The sequence below is a fragment of the Capricornis sumatraensis genome, chromosome 15 (genome assembly GCF_032405125.1).
Source record: "Capricornis sumatraensis isolate serow.1 chromosome 15, serow.2, whole genome shotgun sequence".
NCBI lineage: Eukaryota > Metazoa > Chordata > Mammalia > Artiodactyla > Bovidae > Capricornis > Capricornis sumatraensis.
Genome location: NC_091083.1, coordinates 43,185,457 through 43,203,645, shown reverse-complemented (window position 1 = coordinate 43,203,645; position 18,189 = coordinate 43,185,457). Strand labels below are relative to the sequence as shown.

General features: G+C 45.1%; 1 protein-coding gene across 1 annotated transcript in view; it reads left to right on the top strand.

Annotated features, from left to right (window-relative positions):
- RALGAPA2 (Ral GTPase activating protein catalytic subunit alpha 2) overlaps positions 1–18,189 on the top strand; it is a 252,419-nt gene that overhangs the window by 27,816 nt on the left and 206,414 nt on the right. The gene's annotated exons all lie outside the window — the stretch shown is intronic.

Genomic DNA, 18,189 nt, shown 5'->3' with positions numbered 1-18,189 from the left:
GGTACGGGTTCCCGGCTGGCAGTCCGTCACTGGTCACCCATCTCCTCCGAGGGCAATGCTCCTTCCTCAGAGTCCCAGACATTGATTCAGGGCATGTTTTGTGGTGGTTGGCTGTTTTCCTGTGGTTACCCTGCTGTGAATGAAGCTGGCGCAGAGAAGCTGTTTTTAACAGGAGCTTTAATTATGTCCGTCATTTAAACAGGTTTCTACTGACCACTGCCGGTTGAACTTTTTTGTTAATTTACATTATTTATGTAGAAGGTTAATGCATTTGCTAAAGAACCCACCACACGGAGGTAAAACGTGAGGATAAAGCTCACAGGTTTGTCACACCCACCATCGCCACCTCCCCGTGCACCCCCACCTTCCCACTAAGTTTAAGGTCCAGAAACTGCAGTGTACTTCCTCCCTGACTCCATCCCGGCTCTGGTTTGATCTCCTTGCAGATTACTTTATGATTATTCAGATTTTTTTTTAAAAAATTCTGATTTGGTTAATTGCTTATTTTTCTAAGAATTCAAAAAACTTGGTCTTATCCCCAGTTTTAAAACTTATGGCCCAGCCCTTCATTTAAGGTTCATAATCCCTTCAGTTTTATCTGCTTTGGATTAATCTTCATTATCTCCAAATCGTTACTTATTATTAGGGAAAGTAGTTGTAGTGTTAAGGTTGGTGCAAAAGTAATTGCGGATTTAAACCCAGAGTTTTAAATCATTATAACTAGGTTCAAACACATCCTTATTAATCAAAATACGAACGATTACAGTCAACACATTTTTGCCAACAAGCAGTAAGTTTGTTTATTCCTGTAGCATAAAAATCTGTGCTTCAGGATTCAACAAACTCTTGGAAAGCATTTTCTGCATCCTGCTAGTTGTGGAAGTGTTTTCCCTGAAAAAAATTGTTGAGATGCTTGAAGAAGTGGTGGTCAGTTGGTGAGAGAGGTCAGGTGAATATGGCAAAACTTTGTAGCCCAATTCATTCAACTTCTGAAGCATTGGTTGTGTGACATGCGGTCGAGTGTTGTCTTGAAGAATTGGGCCCTTTCTGTGGACCGTTGCCCACTATAGGCCTTGCAGTTTTCAGTGCATCTCATCAATTTGCTGAGCATACTTCTCAGATGTAATGGTTTCGCCGGGATTCAGAAAGCTGTAGTGGATCAGACCACCCAACAGTGACTGTGACTCTTTTTTTGGTGCAAGTTTGGCTTTGGAGAGAGCTTTGGAGCTTCTTTTCCATCCAGCTGCTGAGCTGGTCATCAGTTGTATAAAATTCACTGTCACAATCTGATTGAGAAACTGTTCATTGTTGTTGCACAGAATAAGCGATGATGACACTTCAAAATGACAGTTTTTTTTGATTTGTGGTCAGCTCATGAGGCACCCATTTATTGAGCTTTTTCACCTTTTCAGTTTGCTTCAAATACCAAGTGACCACAGAACAGTCGATGTTGAGTTCCTGGGCAACTTCTCGTATAGTTGGACCAGGATCAGCTTCCATGATGGCTCTCAGTTGGTCCCTGTCAACTTCCAATGGCTGGCCACTATGTTCTCCATCTTCAAGGCTCTTGTCTTCTTTGCAAAACTTCTTGAATCAGCACTGTCCTGTACATCCATTAGCAGTTCCTGGGCCAGTTTCATTGTTGATGTTGCCAGTTGTCTCCATAGCTTTATAACCAATTTTGACCTCACTGCACAGTATCCTGGAACTTACCCAGAAATCAAACCCACGTTCCCTGCATTGGAAGCTCGGAGTCTTAACCAGTGTACCACCAGAGAAGTCCCTCTGTGTGTTTTTGCTCTTTTTTTTCTTTTCATGTTTTAACTTCTTTTGGTTTGGTATTCCTGTGTGGCTGGTTGCATTTGATTGTCTCTTGATCCTTGTTCATTATTAGACATCTTTTACTTTCTGAAACAGTTAACATGGAAGATTTGACACTGTATCTGATCATTCTCCTATCTGAAATCTGTCTTTGGTTGTCAAAAGCTATTGGTTATTTCTTCAATCTTTTGTGATACCACTTTGAGACCAGAATTCATGGGATGCATATTTAATTTGTTTTTTTTTTCCTCAAAAGGTTTGTTTCTTGCTTTTGCTTGGGGTCTGAGAATGTGCTTGTTTGGGGTCCTGGTTCCTTGCTGGCATCCCAGGCTCAGTTTCTCACACCCACGTTGGGGTGGGCACGAGATCTAGAACGTGAAGGTGTCCGTGGGTCCTCCTTGGATTCGGCATTTGCTTCCCTCCTGCTTCCTCTCTGGCTGTGTTTTAAGTCCTTGCTGGTTTCCCTGTGTCCCTGAAGCATGGAAGTGACAATTAACTTTTGCTGTCCCTGCCCCACAACAGGAAAGCCCATCAGAGCCTGTAGCCTTGCACCCCTTCAGGGTGGGGGGCTGGTTTCAACACCTCCTTGTGCTCAGAAAGTTTAGATTAAGGAGGGTGTTACTTCCCATACATTACCATCTGCAGGGGGTTCGTTGGTCATGTAAGAGAACAAATATACCTTATTCACAGCTTCATAAAACCTTCATCTGACGCCATAAACACGAGTGAAAAATGAACCTGCGCTGCTTCTGTTTTTGTTTATGTTGTCTCCGTCTCCAGCCTCAGAAGGTGGGTTATAATTTGCATGGTTTGTTCTAGGGGTTGTGTAACTTTGTCACCGCCGTCTACAAGTTAGTGCCACCAAAAAGGTGGTTTATGAGGATTTGAAGGTAAATACTTATCAAGGTGTAAATAACTGGGAAAGGCTTCCTTCAGAAGAAGTGTAATTATTAAGATGTGTTAAATTGCAGAAGGGCTACTGTGTAAAGATGGTCAATAAATAAGAAATGATTTGGGGAACACATGTAAGAATTAAAGATTTTAAAATTTAAAAAAAAATAAAATTAAATTAAATTAAATTAAATTTAAAAAAAATAAATAAATAAAAACAAACAAAAAAAAAACAAACAAACAAAAAAAAAAGAAATGGATTGGAAAAAAGCACAGAGGTAAGGGAGTTAAGAAGGCAAGAAAGAGGAGCCTGTTAGGGGAGCTACTGCTTGCCCTGTAAGTCAGGGCTGTCTAGACGGGAACCTTTGAGGAAGGAAGCAGTCATTTTTTTCGATGTAGTGAGCTACCAACCACATCACCCTGCTTGGATGAGGCAATGGTGTCAGTCCAGGCTGAGTCTCCTTTAGGCAGCCGGTGGACCATTCCATCTGCCTTTATATTCAGTGGAGGACAGTACCCCTCTGAAGCTGATCTCAGCCACCCTTGCCCGTAGTTTCAAACCTCTGTACCACTTGGAGTTTCTCTTGTTGCTGGTTCACAGTGACATTTTTCACAACTAATTGAGGTTATAACTCCTTAGTTTTACTCTTCTTCTAAAAACATATTTCATGGCACTTCCCTGGTAGTCCCGTGTTTAGGAATCTGCCTGCTAAGGCAGGGGACACACGTTCAATTCCTGGTCCGAGAGGATCTCACATGTGGTGGGGTAACAAAGCCCATGGCCACGAATATTGAAGCCTGAATGCCTAGAGCCAGGGCTCTGTAACAGCAGACGTCACAGCAATGCAAAGCCCAAGCACTGCAACTAGAGAGGAGCCCACGTGCAGCAGCAAAGACCCAGTGCAGCCAAAAAAAAAAAAAATCATCTATCATTGCCGTGTGTTTCAAATGAGCATGTGGAGCTGATGGTGTGGGGCCCCATGCCGTGAGTCTCCATTGCTGTCTTGACCAGAAGGTAAATGCTTCACTTGGGCCATCCTGTTTAATCCTTTCAGGAAATTGGAGGTAGATACTGTCTTTTCAGTTTTTTATGGATGGAAGGATGGGGGCTTCGTTGTGTCAGGTGACTTGCCCAAGGTTGCATATCTGTCCAGTGGTAGATAGAGGCTGAACCTCTGGTCTCACTCTGGAACCCATTCTTGAACTCAGCACTGGGCTGTGCACCACTTAGGAGTCTCAGTGATCAAGCTGTGCTCCAAGGGCCGTGATACCAGCATACGCCTATTCTTATGCAGGCCATTCATTCATTAGATGTGTTTATTGCATACCTACTATGTGTCAGGCGCCCTTTTAGGTGCTGGAGGTACAGCAGGGAGATGGACAGAACCCCCTGCCCTTACGGAGCTCGTGTTACATTTCGTGGTAAACTGAAGAGTCCCTGGTGAGAATGGGTACGTCAGAGCGCCAGTAACCACCTTCTGAGTCAGAAAATTCTGAACGGCCCTTCTCAGAACTGACGATGGCCCCTGAGGTGGCTACCTACATAGGTCAAAAGAGGGTTGATGTGGGAATGTCAGGCACCTGGTGAATGGGTTTCAAGGTCAAACAACTGACTTGACTTGGAGATCCTTCTGGATTCAGCAGTTGAGAGGTTTTTAACCCTTCCTGGAGTTTGTTTTAATTGGGTGTGGGAAGACTCACAGACCTGAAGATGATTGGCGTGAAGGCAGAGGTTGTTACAGTATGTGCAGTGCCGGAAGCAGGGGGTGTGGGACACCAGGTAGGCCCTGGAGAGAAGCTCCAAGGTGACGAGAGCAGGGGAGAGAGGAATGGAGGTGGCTTCTGTGGGAAGGAAAGGCCAGGCAAGTCATGAGCAGGCAGAGCAGGTTTAGGGTCAGATAATTTGAATCCTCTCAGCAGGCTGTGGCCCATGGGGGTGGTCCCTGGCTGTCCAGGACCTGGTCCCCAGGTGATTTGGGCAGGAGATTGTGTCCCAGGCAGTGAGAACCCAGAAACGGAGGTGGCTGTGTGGGGATTTGGGCTTGGCTGGTTTGCATATCGAAGGCGCGCTGGCAGGTACTATCCAGGAATCCGCTAACCCTGGGGAGGGTGGTCTCTGCCAGCCCAGCAGGGCCCCAGGCGTCAGAGCATCAGGAATCGAGAAAACGAGAAGCCACAGTTGTTAAAGAGATGCGTTTCTAGCTATCTGCCACGCTATACATTATCCTTCCTTTAGTAGAGAGACGAGGTGTTTGGATCGTTTGACAGTAAGGTGTTTCCCTAGCCTCCCACTCCCCAATTAAAATATGCATCTGCAGAAGAGGTTTCATATCAAACTTACATGTATTTTGGCCTCAGATGCTACTTATTCATCTGTTTTTCCAATATCAGTTAGCAATCACAGATCTACAGGACATTTGATTCCTGGATCCGTTAGTTTTGAATTTATCCGGGTTACCCCAGGAGACTAAATAAACCCTGTGTTTGTCCTCCCCAGAGACCGAATGGGGTCTTTACCTCCTGTGAAGTGTGGTCGGAGCTGGTCTCACACTCGGGATCCCTGGGTCTCCTGTGCAGGCTTCCGTCTGGCTTAGCTGTAGGGGCCACTCTGTGAAAGTACTGTCACCTGCCCGGGGCTTGTCACCTGCTACCGCGCCCCCACCCGCCTCCCCGCCCCCTCCCTCTCCCACCCCATTCCTCCCCATCCACCCACCCCGTCCCACCCAGGCCTCTTGCTACACAGCTTCCCTCCTCCTGCCTCTTGGTTTACAGAGTTCTCTTTTCAGGGCCTGTCCATTATGCTCCTCTTCATCTGGCCCATTTTTTTCAGGCTCTGTTCAGACCCACCCGTTTCTCCTGGCATCTGCAGCTGAAGGTACCCACTGTCCTCTGTGAGCTCCTAGAATGCACTCCCGCTTGTCCCAGCTGGTTGTTCCTGGTTTTCCCTGAAGGCGGCCCTCTCTTAGCTTCCTAACCAGACAGGAAGTTCCTGGGCCGGCCCTGCTGCTCTGAGATAGCATCCTTTGGGCCCCCCACAGCACCTCGCACTTGTTAATATTTGTTGTTGGATTAAAGCCTCTTAAATTCTCCATTTATCTCCCATGGGGTCATGTGGTATTTTTCTGCTAAAAAAAGTATTTTCTTTCCTAACTTGAAACTCCCTGGACAAAAGAGATAGGAGAAAGCTAGCAGAAGGGCTGGCGAGGTTTGGATCCGGCTTTGGTACAGCGAGCAGCGTGGTCTTGACCGAGGCCCTGAGCCTTCCTTTGTCTTGGAGCCTGCGCCTCTGTGGCAGGGGTGGGACCAGATGAGTTCTGGGGGCACCTCAGTTCTACAAGCCGAGGGTCGCACAAAGGTAGCTCTGACTGAAGTCTCCAAACAAGACGTCTTCAAAATAAGAAGTTTGCAGAGAAGTCTTTTTTTAGCCTTAAATTTAGCTTCATGCTTCTATTTAGTTTTAATATTCAATCCGTTTACCTCTAGTTAGCCTTTGAGTCTCTAAATGTCCCCATTGCTTTCTTCTCTGGAGCAGCCCTGTTCACCAGAACTTTCTGGGATGATGGGACTGTTCCATATGCAATTAGGCGACCACTGGGCCACTTTGTGCTTGGAACGTGGCTAGCATGACTAAGCAACATAAATTTTAATTGTACGTAGTTTCATTTGATGTAAGTTTTAAAGTTAGGTGGCCACACGCTGCTAGTGGCTGCCAGCTGGACCGTGAGGCTATGGCCTGTTCCCGCAGAGCCTGGGCGCCTCGTCTGGGAGACTCATTTCTTCTTCCTCAGGCACCTGCTCAAGTCCTCAGCCTGTGACCCTTCCCTGTGCTCCTGGGGAGGGGACTTCACCTCAGGTTTAGGGTTTTGCTGGAAGGAGGCTTTGGCCGAAGGGAACATACCTCTGCCTTTTGGTTGGGAAGTGGCCTTCTGCAGATGCAGAGTTGAAAAGTCAGAAAACAGTTTCATTCTCCTCTTTTTGTGCTCGTGTTAAGATAAGATGAAATGAGCATTCTAAATCAGGGGCTGTCAAACGAGGTCAGACTTCATCTCCCCCCTACTGTCCATCCCCCCGATAAAGAAAACAGCTTCATTGTCCTTCCTCCCAGGGTGCTGCCCGCTCTCCTTCCCACCCCTCTGTTGGTGGGGGATTCTGGTGGGAGAAGCCTGGACCTCAGAGCCAGCAGTGAGCCGCCCGGAGAGCACGGGTGACCTGAGGCTTCTTCAGGGGCCGACAGAAGCGCAGGGTATTCCTGGGGCCCGTAGGTTTTGTTTTCGCTAATGAGGATGACTTTGATGTGGACATTGGCCTCCTCCTTGGCATCTGTGGGAGTGATGCTGGCTCGAAGGGGACCCGTCCTGGGCAGCCTTGCTGGGCACACTGGTGTCCAGGACTCTAGTGGGCTTTCTCTCTTTACTTTAATGGAATTCAGTCTGAGCTCTCTTGTTTTTCAGTGTTCCGTGGGAGCTTGTATCAATAGTGGGTTTAGCCTCAAATTCTTTTCCTCAAAATAGGGGGAAAGGACTTTCAGTAGCCTTCCAGATGATAATAAGTCAGCTGGACCAACGCAGAGCCCCAGGCCATGTGGGAAAAGAGGAGATGATGGGCTGGTTTTCGCTCTGTCCAGTTACTTTCCCTGTGCCGTTTCAGTATTGACTATTTACCATGCACATGCATTTATTTATATCTTTTCACACTTAACAGTCCCGTTCTACCTCAGATACTAATAATGAAGAAGACTTGCCTGAAGTGAAACTAGAATCACGGCTATAATAGGATTATAAACCATTGTTTGCCCCCTCCTGCCGGAAGCCAGTGTGAGGAATCCCGCCCGTGACAAGGTCATGAGGAAGGAAGCTGACATACGCAAGGCGTGCTCAGACTTCAGGGACCCCTCTGGAAATTCCTAAGCATGTACCCCAACAAAAATCTGCCGGCTTTTGTGCCCTGCTTTTCCACTCTTTTGACATTTTCTGGAAAAAGTCAATTCAGGGCTTTAGTCTTCTGCATTTGAAAGAGTGTTTCAATCCAAAAAACCCCTCTGATGGCTTTCTAGCCTGCCTGCAGGACTCGTACAGCTGCGCATGTGATTGTTTGAGGCCTCCTGACCGCAGGAGGCACAGGAAGCTTAAAACATCCTAGGAATGTAGGGGCTTCCGAAGAGTCAAAATCTTTAGAATAGGACTGATTAAAAGTTTCATTTGTTGAGTCAATGCTTGCTGCCAAATTTTCATATCCTTTATTTTTAGGTATAGTTGGTATATAGAAAAACAAGTAGTAGACCTGGTATTAGCAACATTAGACCTTTGAGTTAAGTGCCTTCTTTGTTATAACCCACCGCACCTTTGTTCTATAGAGATGTAACTGTAATGCTTTAAGGAGATGCAGATTAAAGAAAAACACTTCAGGGGAAACAAAATTAACATTCATTAAGGAAGAGAGCCAAAAAAGTGTTAACAAGCCTCTTGGCCAGAAGATAATGTAAATCACCTGAGACCTTTTGTATACAAAATGATGTATAGAAAGAGTCTGGGCTGCGAACGCTACATAATTTTGTGTTACCCGTTGATCTCCATATTTTATCAAAAGTATAAAAGGCCTTCTGAACAATAAAGGATTGGACCAGTTTCTCGAACTAGTCTCTTGGCCTGGTTTCTGGGGAATCTGGCTCCCCCCGTGTCTCTCTCTCTCTTTTTTTCTCCCTTTCCCTCCCTCTGCTCTTTACTTTAATTTCAGGCTGAATTTCCACCTGGGGCGCGGAGGCTCACCAGGTCTACTTATTTGCCCTGGCTGTTAAGACCCACGCGAAAGGGAGCTTAAGGCGAGGCACCCTTAGATATTCAGGCGGGTGCCGGTGGCCCAACGTAGATGGTGCAAATTCCTTGTCTGGAATTTTATTGGTCTTCCGCGTAAACCAAGCTATTCAGCCCTCTTCCTCCACTTAATCTTTTTACTACACTATAGTTTCTTAATCTAATCTTATATTAATAAATAAACAAGTCTTTCCACGCCAACGCCGTCCACCCTTCGAATTCCCTGGATCCACCGGGGCTGGACCCCGGCACCCTCCCCACCTCTCTCCCCTCCCCCACCATCCTTCTTTTGGTGGATCTGTGTATCCTTTATAACTGTTTGAAAATGAAGACCAGTTTGAAGCTCCTGCAGAGTTTCAGGGGAAGTCCTTGCTCTGAATCACGGCCAGGTCTGTGCATTCAGGGCAGGTGATCGGTAGGATTAAGTCACTGGCCTTTGTCTCTTCTGAGCAGAAAACACAGAGCAATGCCACATTTAACGAGTTTCCACAGCCCCTGGTCTCCTCTGCTTTATTTGTCATTATTTATTCCAGACTATCCACCATACAGCAGTCCTCCTGGGCGGCTCCCCACCCCACACCGAGGGTCTCTCACACTGTTGGTGCTTTTTATTTCTTTTTCCTGTAAGGACCAGTTTCCTGCTATTGAGTGGAGAACGGACAAGAAGAAATAAAATGAATACAAAAAGCAGATTCTTCTTAATTCCTTGAAATCTAAGTTCTTCTTGAGGATTTCAAATATTTGGATGCTTCTATGGATTTTTGTTTTGTTTTGTTTTTTTTCTTAAAAGACTGGTTCCAACTTTGAGTGCAGCTCCTGGGTCACTGCCGTAATTCTAAATGACTGATTGCTATTGAGAAAAGTCAGGATCCCCAGAGAACAGAGCCAACAGAAATTCCTCTCCACCCTTCACCTGAGTTCTAGTCGGCCAGTGGAGTCAATGCCCCAGATTATTATGACCAGGGTACTTGATCATTGTTATGACACTGGTCTTTATTGTAACACCAGTTACAATGTTATGTATATTCACTTATTTATTTATTTCAGACTTTAAACTTTTTATTTTGTATTGGGGTATAGCTGATTGACAATGTTGTGGTAGTTTCAGGTGAATAGCAAAGGGACTCAGCCATACACATACATGTGTCCACTCTCCTCTAAACCCACTCCCAGCCAGGCTGGCATATAACATTGAGTTGAGTTCTACGTGCTATACAATAGGTCCTTGGTGGTCATCCATCCTGAATATAGCAGTGTGTGCATGACCTTCCCAAACTCTCCAACCATCCCTTCCCCTCAGCAACCATAAGGGTATTATGTATATTTAAAATAATCATAGAGACATAGAATTGACCTGGTTTTCTTCATAGCATAAGTCATGCTTGCCGTTTTTATTAACGTTGGGCTCTTGTTTGGGAGCAACTAACTGCAGGTGGGGACATGCATGTCACAACCATGTGTGATCTGCTCCCCAGCACCACCGAGACTTCCTCAAGCCGCGGTTACAGGGGAGGCTGGGGTCCAGCTGTGCCCTTTCTCCCTGGTCTCAGGTGTCGGCTGGGGTGGTGAGTCAGCTCAGTGATCGTGCCGTAGCACAGGGCCCTGCACGAGATGTTGGGGAGATAACGCGACCCGGGGCCGGGTCTTCTGTCTCTGGAGCACGTATCTGCTTCTGATCATGAAACCTTTATGATCTCTGCAGACGGGAAGATGGAAGCAGGATATAAACATCTAATGGCTTCTAGAATTCTAATTGTGGTTACAATTCAGCAATCTTTTTACATGTTACTAATAATAATTTGAATTAGATGACAGTGCCTGAGTTGAAAGGAGCCATTTTCACTGGACATTTTAACTTCTAAATTTAATACCAAGACTACAGTTTTCCTTATGCCTTGTGACTTTTAGGTGAGAAACTTGGGACTGACCCAACAGGATATACTAAATTACTCACTTTACCTGGGAGGAAGGGGATACTGAAGCTGATAGGGAAGCCTGCGGCCGTGTGAAATTACACTCCAGTGGCCCTCTGCCACAGCTGGGGTGCCTCGGCCCCTCTCCTGTGGCATGCACTGTGGCCCTGGGTGGCTGACACCTCTGGGAGTGGGTCCACTGGAGACCGCACCCACAGATGCTCCTAGGAGCTCCGCAAGGGCAGAGGGTAGAGTCTGCATCAGCACCACATATAAGGAAACCTCACACTAAAACTCGAGCACGTTGTGTTTACTGTTAGAACAGCAGGAGATACGTCAAGACTCTTTTCTCTCCCTTTAAATTGATTGGAATTCATAGGTGAGCACAGTTTGGACAAGTTGGTTTCTTCATGTGTCAGTTTAGGAAACGGTTGTACGTGTGTTTGCTGTCCTACGATGATCGGTTTTCTGTGGCGTGTTTTGCTTGGATGCAGGGTGGTGGCTGCCACAGTGACACCCAGCGTGTGAGATGCTTGCCATGCGGGACAGGTTGAAAAGCCTGCTGGCATCAGCTGCTCCTGCAGACCTGGTGTTCCCTGGGTGAACTTGGCAGAGGAGCTCACCGTGAGCTGACTGCGGGTCTGCAATGCCTTCTAACTGTGCGGGAAGTGGGTGTTTAAATGCGTTTAAATCCTTGTAGGTTCTAGGGGTACAGGAACCCTGTGCTAGCAACTCCTGGGGGAGTGGTTATTTCTCTGCCTGGAAACTCTCTGGATGTAAAAAAAATTTTTTCTTCTTGTTCTGTGAAAAATGGCACAGAAAAAACAAACAGCTGGTTGTGTTGGTATCAAACTTGAAGAGATCTGAAAAATGCAGTTTCTAGCCAGGAAATAGAAGCTTGAATTGAAGAAGAGGTGGCAGGTTTGGTTGTGACTGAGGTTTCCTGCGTCAGAACCTCGGGTGTAAAGAAGACTCCTCTTGGGGGTGTTCCAGCCAGTGGGTTACTCAGAGCAAAACCACATCTTGTGGGTCGAATTATGTGCTACTATGCCACTTTCTGTATTTCTTGCTGTTCGCCTTTGTGTGTTTAGAAACCAGTTCTGAGTGACTTGGTCTTTGGTAGAGGAATTTAACTTATTTATATTTATTATTTTTGTGTGTGATAATTAGCATTAACATTTTTTTCATCTACTTTTGTTTTTGGGGGGAGGGTTACTGACTCTTGCTTTATGCTTTGGGATTTGGGAGATATACTTTGGATTTTCTATCATTTCTATCATTGTCTTTAAAAATTGCTGTTTGAACCTTTTCTCTTTTTATTATCCCTGGTGGCTCAGATGGTAAGGAATCTGAGGTGCAGGAGGCCCAGGTTTGATCCCTGGATCAGGAAGGTCCCCTGGAGGAGGGCCTGGCAACCCACTCCAGTATTCTTACCTGAATAATTCCATGGAGAGGAGCTTGGTGGATTACAGTCCATGGGGTTGCAGAGTCAGACACAACTGGGCGACTGACATGACTGACAACTGATTGAGAATAAAGCAGTGTTTGGTGTTACTTTTACTTTACCCCCATATATCTTTTGTCCATCTTGCTTTTTAGCCATTTTAAGTATTTTATGTCCAGATTAACTTATTGTAATATTTTTAGCGTTTATTTCTCTTGTGTTAATGGTTTTGAGGATTTGCTCTATTTTTATGCCCGTATTAATTCCAGTTCTATAAATACAGATTGTTGTTGATGGTGTTTATGCACCTGCACCCTTGTTTTTGGATTATTTAAAACTAATCTCTGTATTTGCTAGAATATGAATCATTTAGTATGTTGAGGAGGTGAGGTATGTGGCTGAAAAATTCCCAGCTCTAGAATACCATTTTTTAAAAACAACAACAAAAACTTCAGACAAATATGGCTGGCTCTACGCTTTTCAAATAATCTTTTTTTCTCAATACTCTGAATTTTGTTTGCTTTGCAAAAGAGCTGTATTGTATTCTGTGTGTGTGTGTGTGTGTGTGTGTGTGTGTGTGTTTGTGTAACTCTTTGCAACCCCATAGACTGTAGACTGCCAAGCTCCTCTGTCCATGGGGTTCTCCAGGCCAGAATACGGGTGTGGGTTGCCGAGCCCTCTCCCAGGGGATCTTCCTGATCCAGGGATCAAACCCGCATCCCTTACGTCTTCTGCATTGATGGCAGGTTCTTTACCACGGGTGCCACCTACTCTAGTCGTCTGCGTTGCATGCCAGATTCGCATGCAAGACCCGGCTTGCTGTGGGACATCTGTCCTCCTGTATGCCTGTGTCCTGCTGTGAGCAGCTGACCATGCTGCCTTCTGGAGCTTAATGTTGCAGAAAGACCGAGGTCAACCTGAGTTTTGTTCCTTTGTGGATAATCCATTTGTTTTTCTCAGATTTTCTGTAGGACTTTTAATTACATGTTGAATTTGCAGCTTTGAATGTGCTACGTCTGGACCCTTATCTCTCTGTTCAGCTTGCTTAGTGCTGGGGAGGTCATGTGGGAAGCTCTGTGGTGACTCCAGGGTCATGCTTTCTGGGTTTTCATCTCCATGCAGTATTTTCTGATTTCAAACATTACTTGGGCATCTACTGTTTTTATTTATGTAGATCTTAAAAAAGACTCAGTGTCCTCGTGGGCCTCTTAAGACTGTGAGTGAAAATTGCTTTAAAAAGTACCCTATTCTTTCAGCAAATCTATTTCAGAAGGAAGAATCCATTTCTTTGGAGGATGGCCCCTCCTTTGCTGCATATTCTATGGATATCCTGCTTCCTCAGGAGGGGGCCGCAACCCCTACGCCTCTTCACACGTTCATCTGTGCTTTAAGCAGTAATTCCTTTGAGTGTTTTGCTTGTAGATGGGGTCCTTTACCCTTTCTGAGTTTTCATTGCTTAAAGAGATTTTCCCACATTTTTATATTGATTAATTTCTAAAATACAGGAGGGAGAAATCAGATCCCCTCCTCTTTTTTTAACGCATTCCCTATTTCCTTTAGATGTTTTTGCCTTGTATTTTAAGTGTTTGACAATATTTTTTTCTTTTTCTCATTAGCCAAAGAAAGTATTGCCTTTTGAGTGATAATCTAATCAAGCATTAAGATTTACTGTAAAACTGGGTAGGGGCCTCCCAGGCAGCCCTAGTGGTGAAGAGCCCGACTGCCAGTGCAGGAGATGTAAGCGAAATGGGTTCTATTCCTGGGTCAGGAAGATGCCCTGGAGGAGGGCACGGCAACCCACTCCAGTGTTCTTGCCTGGAGAATCCCATGGACAGAGGAACCTGGCGGGCTAGAGTCCATGGGGTCGTACAGAGTGGGACACGACTGAAGTGACTTAGTATGCATGCACACGCATAATGTTGGGAAAGCCAGTTCTATCCTCTTTGTCAAACACCTGCTGTCAGAGTTCTGAGTTTCTGTGATATCTGAGTATGAGCACCTACTTAAACTTGGGCATTTCTTTGTATCTGTTTTATGTGCGTGCTAAGTCGCTCATAGGGGTCCCTAAGATGGCTCATAGGAGATCTTCTCTCTAGGGACGCAGCAGCTGCTGGTGGAGCGGCCGGTGCCTGTCATGTTGGGGAGGGATGGGGTGGAGGGGTGGTTGAGGTGAGCCCTTCTCAAGAGGTGATGTTTGAGGTGGGTCTTAAAGACTGAAAAGGCTGTAAGAAGACAGAGCTGTGCTTTCCTGACTAAGTTAACAGCAGGGCGAGTGACTAGCTAGAAGGGTACATGGATAAGAAGAAAAGTATGACTTTTTAAACTCAAAATGTAGGTACCTTATTTTTAAGATTCTGTTGTTCCTAATTTTAGCTCCATTTCTCTTACATTTCGAAGTCCCAAATGTTGACACCCAAAATTCGATGAGACTGTTTTGTCCACACTGGATAGTCATTTTTAGTGAGAGATGAGTGACCAGGCCCTGGGTGGACACGGCACTGTCTCCATAGGTCACCCTGGGACTGTCCAGGCCATCTGGCTCCTGCCCACAGGGTCCTGTTGAGACCAAAGCACGTGTGGCATTCACAGGATATGTCCTATAAAGCCACCTGCCCTGTCTCATCCTAAGTTTTCTGAACTCAAAAGGCCAAGTGACTAAATAAGACTTCTGTTCCTCCACACTGAACTTGGTGATTTCTGGTCAGTGTTTTCTTCACCTTGCACCCTGGGCCTCGTGGCTGGTTTCAGAGAGAGTTGCTCCCATGTTCTGTTTGTGTGCACAGAGCAGGTTTAACTGGTCATTGTTAACCAGTTAACTGGTCACGTTATCACATCAGTGAGTATGTGATATTTCCTCCTTCTTCACTGACCTCCTTTTCTAAGTGGAATCAAAATCAGGTTGTGAATCTACTGGGATATATTGTAATCATCTAGGAATGATTTGAAAGAAAAAAAAAGTTTCCCATACAAATTAAATGAAGATCAGCAGTTTTAAAGTACACGATAGCATCTTGTATAAACTGCAGCTTCCATTTCACATTATTCCTAGTCATGCAGTAGGTTCTGAAGAAAAAAGGGCTATGGATAATCACTTAAAAGAATGACAGATTCCCTGAGGTGCCGATCAGTAGTAAGACCTAATTTCTATTTCGAGTGTGCTGTGTTGGATTACCATACAGATGCAGCTGAGCACCAAGCATTAACTACAGCCATGTGCCTTTCAGAAAAGTAATATTTATTCACGCTGTGTGGCTTTCCTGCATTTTTTAAAATTTTACTCTCCAGTGAAACTGAAAACAAGATGTCAATAGCTTCTGTGGCATCCACAGTTGTGTAGCTTAGGATATTGGCTGCAGCAGCAATGCCATGTTGTATTGGCCTCCACAGAGGTAGGCTTCATCTGGGGCTTTCTGAGGGACAGGCTTAGCATTTAGGCACAGATAGTTGTGTGGGGCTTTGTTTTTATTGACCTTGTAGGCTTCAATGCATAAACAATGACTCTTGATATATATTTGAGTGCAAAAAGCCTCTCTGTGGGTGATTTCAGCTTTGAGTTGTATAATATTATGTCTGTTTGGGAATATTCTTAGTAGCTCAGATATTTGGCATGGTATTTCTTATCCAAACGTTACTGAGTTGATTTTTGAGTATCTTTAAAGTCCATCTGAAATCTGAAAACTTTTATCTGGAAGTGGTGATGTTGTCAGGCCTGACCTCGGAACAAGTTGGAGGCTACTTGTGGCCCACCAACAGCATCCTAGCACTCCTCGCCCACTGTTTTGCTATAGTCTCTGTCTTTCTTTATATTTTGATGTATGGCAGAAGCCAACACAATATTGAAAGCAATTATCCTCCAATTAAAATTTAAAAACATAAAGGGGAAAAAATAAAGTTAACAGCAGCAACAAAAAGAAGACATTTTTTTTCTTTATTGCCTACGAAGAAAGGAAACCTAAATCCAGAAGAGCCATCTATCTGTATTTTGAAAGGTTGAAAAGCACAATTCAGTACCAGATGGTTTCCCGACGACAGAGAAGATCTGAGGAGCCCGTGGGCATGCCAGGCATTCGTCTTGTCTGAGATAAGCTCTACCCTGACTCTTGAGACTAATTTTCTCTGCATCTGCTGTACGAAATTTTTAGATTAAGTGGCAAGATGGGACCAGAAGAGAATCCTGGAGGGACTTCCCTGGTGGCCCAGTGGCTAAGACTCTGCATTTCCAGTGAAAGGAGCACGGGTTTGATCCCTGGTCAGGAATGTAGGTGGGATGCCAAATCCCCTTGGAGGAGAAAGCCTGACCCAAGAAGACACCCAGTTGCTGCTGTTCCCTCAGCTGGGGAGAGAGAACTAGATGGAAGGAGGAGATGATGCTGGGCTCCCCTCCCTGTGAGGCCTCAGGCAGCTGATGAGAAACAAAGCCAGCAGAAGTAGTAGGGTCATTTCTGTTAGGACGTCAGCCTCTCGATATGATGAGAATGTTCTGAGTAGTCACTAGAAGATGGCTATAGCAGACAGACGCACAGCTCACGTCCCCTCCAGCCTGGCTGCAAGGCTGCCGTCCTCAGCTTCCAGCCACCACCACACTCTTCCCATCACGTCCCCAGCCAGTGACCCACTGAGGCTGCAGTGTGGGGGCCTGGCCATCCTCAGGCACACGGGCTCCTCCAACAGACTATCTGCTCATGGACTCCTGTGGGGCTGTACACTCTGAGTGGGGGTCTGGGGCTCCTCTCTTTCCTCATTTCTCCTTCACAGAGGCTGCTGCTGCTACTAAGTCACTTCAGTCATGTCCAACTCTGTGTGACCCCATAGACGGCAGCCTACCAGGCTCCCTCATCCCTGGGATTCTCCAGGCAAGAACACTGGAGTGGGTTGCCATTTCTTTCTCCAATGCATGAAAGTGAAAAGTGAAAGGGAAGTCGCCCAGTCGTGTCTGACTCTTCGCAACCCCATGGACTGCAGCCTACCAGGCTCCTCCATCCATGGGATTTTCCAGGCCCCAGTAAACTACTGGCACTCTTAATTGCACAGAGGGTCGGTTCCCCAGAGAACTCAGCCTACAAGGATCATTATTCATTTGTTATCAAACATACTGAACCTAGCCTCTGTAGATGGAGTAGGAAGTGGCAGCCCACTCCAGTGTTCTTGCCTGGAGAATTCCATGGACAGAGGAACGTGGCAGGCTATGGTCCATGGGGTCGCAAAAAGTCAGACATGACTGAGCACACATCCACACGCACTGCAGTAAATTTTTCAGTAAAAGAGAAAGTATGAGTTAAAGAATCACAAAAGGTAACAGCACTGTTTATAGTTGCCAATGTATGGGAGCAACCTAAATGTCCACTGACAGACGGTGGGTAAAGAAGGTGTATATATGTATATATATACACACCACCCTCCTATCAAACACAGTGGAATACTACTCAGCCATAAAAAGAATGAAATGTTGCTATTTGCAGCAACATGGATGAACTTGGGGAACATTATGCTAAGTGAAATAAGTCAGACAAGGCACATACTGTGTGACATCACTTATATGTGAAATCTAAAAAATAGAATAAGCTAGTGAATGAAAAAAGAAGCAGACTCATAGATATATTGAACAAATTAGTGGTTACCAGTGGGGAAAGGGAAGAGGGGAGGTTGTAATATGGGAGTTGAGGTTGGAGGAGGGAAGAGTTATTACGGGATTATATGAAATCCTGTGTGTGAAACTTTTGAAAATTGTGAGGTACTATAGAATTTAAAGAATCTTTCATTTAATAAAAATTAAATCAGAATCAGAAGAAGTAAAGGTTCTTTGTTATATCTACCAGGGATGGTGGGAGGAGAGAGGGTCATAACTACTATCCTAAAACTAAATTTTAGCTCTTAATTTCAAGAAATCCTTGCCACCAGTTTCATTTCCTTATTCCACGGAGTAAGGTCTCATCCTCTCTGTTCATCTTTCTTCCCAATTCTGTTTCTTGTCTGGAGACAGGTGATGATTTTAATGGAAATGGGAAGTGGAAGGTGAAAAAGAGAAAACCTAGAGAATCTGGCATTTGACAGGTTATTTTTGTTCTATTCAAGCAGTGGCTGAGATATAATTACAGAGATCCCTTCAGTTATTTTCTTCCCTTTTCTTTCTTTTAGGGAGAATTAAAGTTGGGGTAGTAATCTCTTTAAAACATTCAGGGAAGGAAGCTTGCTTGGAGCAAGTGAAAGAGACTGTTTCATAGGGGTCCAAGATAAAGTGAAATTTATGCTATTACAAACTTTTTTTTCTTTTCTGAAGTGCATCTGTATAGAGATGTTGCATGCTTGCCTG